This window comes from Mesitornis unicolor, unplaced genomic scaffold (assembly GCF_000695765.1).
Source record: "Mesitornis unicolor isolate BGI_N332 unplaced genomic scaffold, ASM69576v1 scaffold18806, whole genome shotgun sequence".
NCBI lineage: Eukaryota > Metazoa > Chordata > Aves > Mesitornithiformes > Mesitornithidae > Mesitornis > Mesitornis unicolor.
The window spans coordinates 26,592-34,253 of NW_010189115.1; positions in this window are offsets into that span (position 1 = coordinate 26,592).

Consider the following 7,662-nt stretch of genomic DNA (forward strand, 5'->3'; position numbering starts at 1 on the left):
GTTCTCTTACTAATGTATTTCTAAGTGAAACTGGTGTTGAATTAATTGTCTTATCTTGTTGATGGCTGCTCCACTTCTCGTCTCAAGCACTGGCAGATGAAGGCCAGGCTGGAGCCCTCCTTTGCAGCGAGCTCCTGTTGGATGCTCTCAAGCTTGGAAACAACACCAACCATGGCCAAACCACAGAAGCACATGGACAGGGCAGAGCTGAGGACAAGAGGTCAGCCCAATCTGTGAGTTTCTCTTTTTCTCCTCCCTCCCCCCAAAATAATTTATTTAGACATGCTCCATACAGAGTATGGGGCCTATTTAGGAATTAATTAATTATTCAAAGTGACAGTGTGTGATCAACAAAGAGAAAAGCCAAGATGAGATACACCAGCAGCTCTAAAGATCCCTGATCTGTGCATCATTCACAGTGTATTCTGTAACTCCTAAAGCCCTTTCTGTCACAGGAATAATAATAATACCACAACCCTGCAAATCTGCTTTGATACCCTAGTTTCTCTAGCTGCTATTGAAAGCCGGTCCTTTGTAAAGCTGCATAAAACGTAATACGCATGCAAAGGGTTCACCAAATACAAGTGGCATTTTGAAGCAGAAATGCAGCAGGTATCAACATGCTTTCTGAACTATCAGGATGTAAGCAACATTGTCTCACATTCTTCTTTGCTAGTGTCAAAAATAATATCCCCATCCACGGAAGATAACCAAAATAGTTCAACTTTGCTTAGACCCCTTTACAGGCAATGATGTCTGCATGTTTTAAGAACCAGATTATTAGACTAACAAGCATTCAAACTATTCCAACCCAGACTTACTCATGCTTAAAGAATGAAAATATCCTGAACAAATTAGCCGAGGGAGGAAAACTTATCAACTACTGATATAAACATTGCATCAGGTCAAGTCAATTCACTTCGGTAAGTTTTTCACATCTGCTTTCCCAGGGACCCAACATAAGCAGTTAAAAACAAATTCTTGGTGAATGCTGTCCGTCGAAAGTTAAATTCTTTTGCTATTCCCAGCTTGTGATCATTTAAAAGGAATTTTCCAAAGCAGGGTCTAATATTAGACTCAAAATGAAGTTTCCATTCCACTTAGGCGATATTCTCACCAAAGTAACTACTGCATAATCTGATTGTCTTGGAGCTACTCGTTTAGATGCAGATGGACATACTTTAAATACCAACTCCACAGCACTGCCGAGTCTTATCTTGAGGAGACCTTATTCTACAGTGCATTAATAGAAAGATGATTTGTGATTTTAAAGGATCAACATTCATATTGTACTGAAAGTCTTTCCCTGTGCCAGGTTTTATTTCTTTGCATTCCTTGCAAGATTTCCAGCTCTTTTCACTGCTCAATGATCAGCATTTTTAAAAAGTGACTTCATAAAAAGATGAAAGAATCTAAGCACCATTATCATTGCTGTTCCCCTATAATATTTTACTCCAATTATATCCTTTCCATGTAACAACGTTCAAGAACAACTGTGGCACAAAAAATGTCAAACAGACAAAGCAAACATTGTCATTTATCTCCCAGTGCCTACTTAGAGCCTTCTTCTCAAGTCAAAAGGCACAACTACTTCAAGAACCATTTTGACCACAGACCAGAGCAGCGCATTTGCACATACTCATTCAGATGCTTATTGCCGAGGATCACCATTCTCACACACTTGTAAGAGTGCTTAGATCTGTACAAGTGGGTTAAACAACAACAAATAATAATAATAACAACAACAACAACAATCATCATCATCCAACAATGCTGTCAACTCAGTGTTTCAGCTTTGATCTAAATCACCAAATCACAGCCATCTCCTCCACTTTTGCGCTCCCTATGCTAAAGCAGGCTATCACCTGAAGTAGGTGATAAACGTTACATTTTGAAGAGGACAGTCTTACTAACAGCAAAGCCCTGGACACTTCTACAAGCAATGGGAGAGATTTATGGAAACGGGATTGGGAAAGGACCTCAGGGGTTGCACTACCACAGGAAGTTGTGCATGACTTTCAGCCACAAAACCAGTTACCTGCACCTTCCACTGGGGTGTTGTCCTCACCAAGAATTTAGGATCACCAAAACAGGTTACACTCCCTTGTTAGCGGCCACAGTGCTCTGTACTGACCCACAGCACCCAATAGAGGACAAGTGACCAAAGTGTGCACCAGTTCCTGCTCTCTTATACAAAGTGAGCTGATAAGGAATTATTTGTGGATGGGTAACATTTTGCGCTTTCTGTAATGAAAAAGAAGGCTAAAAATGTTTCTTCTGGCTCTGTTATGATCTTTGATTTATAGGGCTTTTTTATTTATTGCCCAAAGTATCAAGACCATTGAAATATGACATAGTTTCAAATGTCAAATGGACTTTTTAGTGCATTATATTATCTTCAGCACTATCTTCATTACTAAAATTCTATGTTGCAGAGTGTTTATCTGACAAAACCAGATAAAATATCCAAATGCAGACTGACACACATTTTTGTTTCCTCTTGATTGTCAAGTTTTCCTGTTCCCGACTTTCACGAATCCATCGCTTTGCGAGGGTCAAATGAATATAAGCCAATCTCACCGAGCTGCCTCTAAAAGGCTGCCTTTTGCTCCCAAAGTCTTCTTCCTCAGCACCGGCTCCAGCGCTCATGCAGTCACTTGATACAGCAGAGCAGATCCAAACATTACATTTGTAGGGTCTTGCTAAGTTAATTTTGATCCAGATCTAATAATTTGCCAGAAATCATCAGGCAGTGGAACAAGCCTTGGTGCTGGTGATGGGGGTGGTGGGAAGATGCATTCCTAGACTGGCCGCCCTCTCGCACTGCTGCACAGGTGACTGTGAAACACCCTCCACGTATGGAAGTAATCAAGGCAGAAGAAGCTAAAGGAAAAGCTAGAGAAGCGAAAAGACTTTTTTATACATCGTAAAAGAGCACAACATAACATGTGCCAAACTTAAAAAGTGGCTTGCGAATAATGTAATGACTCCTCTGAGTGTTTTAAATAGAGATTGGCTACAGCTTTATTCAAAGACTTTATCAGGCCACTGGCATTTCTCATATTGTTGTTTTATTCAACTGAGAAAGAGAGGTTTCAACTCTATTTTCCACTGCTAAGGACAAAAACATATCCAACAAGGAGCAAAACAAAGTAAATGTCCAGGTAAGGAAACATGGACTGTCTGTATTATACCTAGGGCTTTGAGAGCAGTTCACGAACTGAGAGAACAAGTGTGCATGGAAAATATATAAATAATTTCTATACTTCACTGATTTTTTGGCCACGGTCTCTAACCATACTACTTCTGTGGCATTAATATTTCTTTAATCAGTCATTTTAAGTGTTGATGCAGTGAGATTTAGCAAGCAGGCAGCTCTGCAGCACTGCCAGATCTGATGAGAAAGGCAGAAATGACCTGAGGGACGTGCAATAAGCAGCACAAGGAGAGAACTGTGAGCAATGTTCTGACCCACAGCTTCTCCATGAACGCAGGCAGGCAGTGCTTGCTTTTTGCCTCAGTTTCCCCCATCTACGCCAATGGAGCTTATACGTGTGCACAGCCTGAGACACGAGTTGTGGCAAACACCAACCTCTCAGCTACATTCATGGGCAACTGAAGAACCAAGGAGTTTTCTTAAAAGTGAATCCAGTCTCATTCCATTGCTCAAAATCTTGCTGCTTGGCTTGGGTTTTGCTTTGTACCACAACTTCTGATTAATTTATTGAGCTAATTAACAAGCATGAAGATGCTTAGTGAAATCCGCATGAGTCAGTGAACCTCGAATGAGCTCAAGAGATTCCATGTGATTGGCGGACCATGCAGAACAGCGCTGGAAGAAATGTCTGAAATACTGATTCTCTTACAATACCTTGAGCATTCCTTGAAAAAAGAAATGAAAAAAAAAAGTCACCCTTTGATCCTGAGGCCAAGATGGTCAGGGAGACCACTAACATGGAGACTCACTAGAGACGCCTCTATTTCTACAGAGGAGGCATTGTGAACTTTGTAACTGGGAAGCTTCGTATGTGTTATTTCCCCCAAGCAAGCAGCAGATCTCACTAAAAGCCCTCAGTTTCTTTTTATTAACAAAAAATCAGAGTTAGATCAAACCTATGGGAGACATTTATAAAACTGAAGATTCCTTTAAGTCATTTTGTGGTAAAACTAGAACCAGGTTAGTCCATTTTTGTTAAAACCAGTAATCTGAGTCCATTTGCTGTTGGTGAGTGCCCTGGAACGTTAAGCTTTAACCTGTTTAATTTGCCTACAATGACACAGAGAGAAATCCCAGAGGTGTTTAGCTGCCCTCGAATTTGCCAGCTGACAACCTGTGCTTCTGAAAAACATTCCAGTTTATTCTTATGTGACTGTTTTGGTTTTGACTGATGTCTACAAAGATAAACAATTTGGTCTGCAGCAAGATCTACAGGTTCAACAATACATTATGCAGAATGACCAATTTTAGAATGTGTTGTATAATTTAACCATTAAAAACAACTCTCTCCAGAACAGTACTGGCTTGCAAGCAATTATACCCAAGGACATTAAATCTCTCTTCTATTAGAAGTTTGCATTCATGCTGTCTGCTTTTGCACTTTGATTATTTTCAATGGGAAATCTGACTGCTACTTTCACTCCCACCACCACTAACTGATGTGCACCACCTTCAGGTTCACAACACACCACTCTTCACAGAATCAAGAGCAATCCAAAACTTCTGCACAAACACAATCTAGATTTAGACCAGGCTTTTTAGATCCTGCTCTTTTCAGCAGCAAAACACACATTTTTTAAATATATATTTGAGAAGGGAACTCAATAACTAATATTAATTTTATACAGGCACAGGAAACCCATCCAGACCCTCAAGGAAATGAGTGAAAATATCAGTGGAGCCACAGGGAATACAGTGTTTCTTCGCCTTTAAACTGGAGAGCTTACAGTCTTGTACAAACATTAACTAGAAACCACATCAGCCTTCACAGGAAAATAAAAAGGTAGTGCTTTAAATAGATTCTTTGTGTTAAAGCCCATTTCAGTGGGAGGACACCAAAAAAAGGAAAAATTAGGGAGAGTTTCAGAATGACTTCCTGACAGTGAATTGCATTTGTAAGGAATACTTTCCCAAGGGAAATTAGCAGAAGCTCAATTACTTGCAACTTTGAAAACTCGACTGGACAAAGTTCCTAGAAAGGGCTCAATAATTCTGCACTGCCCCATGGCAGATGGAGGAGAAGCGATGAGCTAACATTTTCCATCTCCAGCCACCTATCACTCAGTGCAGGCGCTTCAGCTCCACTGCTCTACCCTTCGATCTGCTCTGGTAAGACCTTGGTGAGGAGCACGCAGTCAAACTTCATTTTCTTTGCTGCTGCTTCCAAGAGCAAGAGTGTAGCTGGAGAAAGCTGCTACCTGTTGGAGCTTTACATGCAACTGAGCCAAACCTGGCAACAAACTCTGATCAGAAGCCAAGAAGTCACCATAGGTCCCTGAATAAAAGAAATTAGTTGCAAACTAGAAATAACTTGGGAGTAAGGAACAAGGTCATTTCAATTCAGGGAAACATTTCAGAGAAAACTATCACCAGGTATAGGCAGGCAGCAACAGTGAAACTAAGGAGCAGGGAGGAAAAGTTTCAGAAACCCCCTGACCATTACTAATGATTCCCTTGCCATGGAGAGTGCGCCAGTGATTCGCAGTCATGCAGTCCTTATCTGATAGGGAATTTGGGCTGAATATGGCTGGGACTGACAATAACCAGGGTCCACAGGGGTGTAAAACGCACACCACTAGCTGGGCTGCTCTCAGTGTTGGCCAGAACATCTGATTTCAGCCTGATAAATGGACAAACACAAGCTGTGTCCCAAAACGGGAAGCTAATACCCTTGAGAAGTATCCACGAGATCTGAAAGCGGAGAGGAAGAGATGGAAAACGTAAGGCTTGAGAGAGAAAACTCTCTCAAAAGCAAAGTGGTTTATTTGACACCCTTCTGAGGCTCTAACCTCCATACAAGGTTGAAATATCAGGACATTGGTGGCTTGAGACGAGGAACAGGCTGGAAGTTTAAATAGAACAAACCAAGGAAGCACTTCAAGGTAGTGTGGCAAACTAAAGTTGAGAGAAGAGGTGGCAACAATGAGAAGAGAAAATACTGAGTCTGAAAAGAGACCTATCACTATTCAGGCTCATGCAAAACAAAATATTCAGATAAAATTCAAGGCAAGCAAACATAATACTCAAGTGACTGTTGGTCATGGTTCAACACCAGATTCAAAAGATATTGAAGTATGACTTAAGCTGATGTGATTTCCCCTGTGCCTCCACCTCCCAAGGCAACTGATGACCTTTTGGGAAGAAGTGTAAGAAATGCATCTCCTTGCTGACTTGCACCTCCACAGCATGGTCAACAAGGATTTTTTCTTAGTGTTCAAGGACCCTAAAAAGGAGCCATGCTAATTTAACTACATCCCTGTTTGTTCAAGATTGTCTCCACTGATTTCAGCATTCCTTCTGGATGAAGAGCAGGCTCCAGCCAGCAAAAATGCAGCCAGCAGAGGGAGCGCAAAACCTTGGGTTTGCTGAACTCAAAGCTCCAGGTCCTACCCAGACCTCAGCCCAGCAGTGATGAAGAGGAGGGGTCCCAGATTCTGGCATCGGTGGGGACTGGGTGCTGGCCCGCTGCTGGATCTGGGCAGATCTCTTTTGAGAGATGTGTACTGCAGCCTGGGGCCCCATAGCAATGACCAACAACTCCATGGCCTGTTCAGTGTCTCCTCCTGCAGCTCTGTATTGCTGCTAGGACTTGTACCCCCTCATCTTCCTTCCTCTCCCCTATGCCATGGGGGACAGTTAGTTGAGCTCTTCATAAGGCTGCAGCAGAGAAACTGTTGCCTTGTCGGTCTCCTCCACCAGCCCACCTGCTCAACAGGCTGCTTCCACAAACCAACAGCTCATCCACTAAACACAAACAACACCGTTGAGAGATGTTTATGAGCAACAAAAATAGAAGTTGACCCAGAACAGCGATGAATTCAAATGACTTCGATGTTCAGGTAACCAAAACACGACACCAACAGAAACAAGAGCCTTGTTCTGCATCATCACAGCCAAAAGTCCTACTGATCTAATCCTCCCTCTAATCCTGCCTCCCTCCGTTCCTAGAACAAAATGGGTTTAATTTGGGGAGCTTCTAGATTTTGGCATCTACACCACCAGATTTTTAAATCTGACAAAGGTAAAGTACTAGAAGGCACAACAGAAACGTGTTTGGACATCAGGAGGAGGTTAGCTGAGGCCAGCGTGCTTACATAAGGACCTAAACTGTGCTGAGAGCAAAATGTATCAGCTGAAAAGGAAGAGCAGCATCTTGGGACTGTGGGTCATGGTAGGAATTGGGGGCTGGATACAATCTCTTTTTTTTCTTTATTACCATCGTCAGCTCCTGTAGTTTACTTTTAGCTCACTATTTAGGACATAAATTTAAAAGGGTTCTTGTGTTACCAACATCTTAGATAATTAAGATTCTATTTCAACAACCTGTTTTTCTTCAGGCCCTTTATATCACATGCAGTTTGCAATTCCAGCAGCTCAAAACCCCGGCTGCTCGATGGCACTGTCAGATTTTTCAGGCTCAGCACAAGGCTTTCTCATTTATGTTG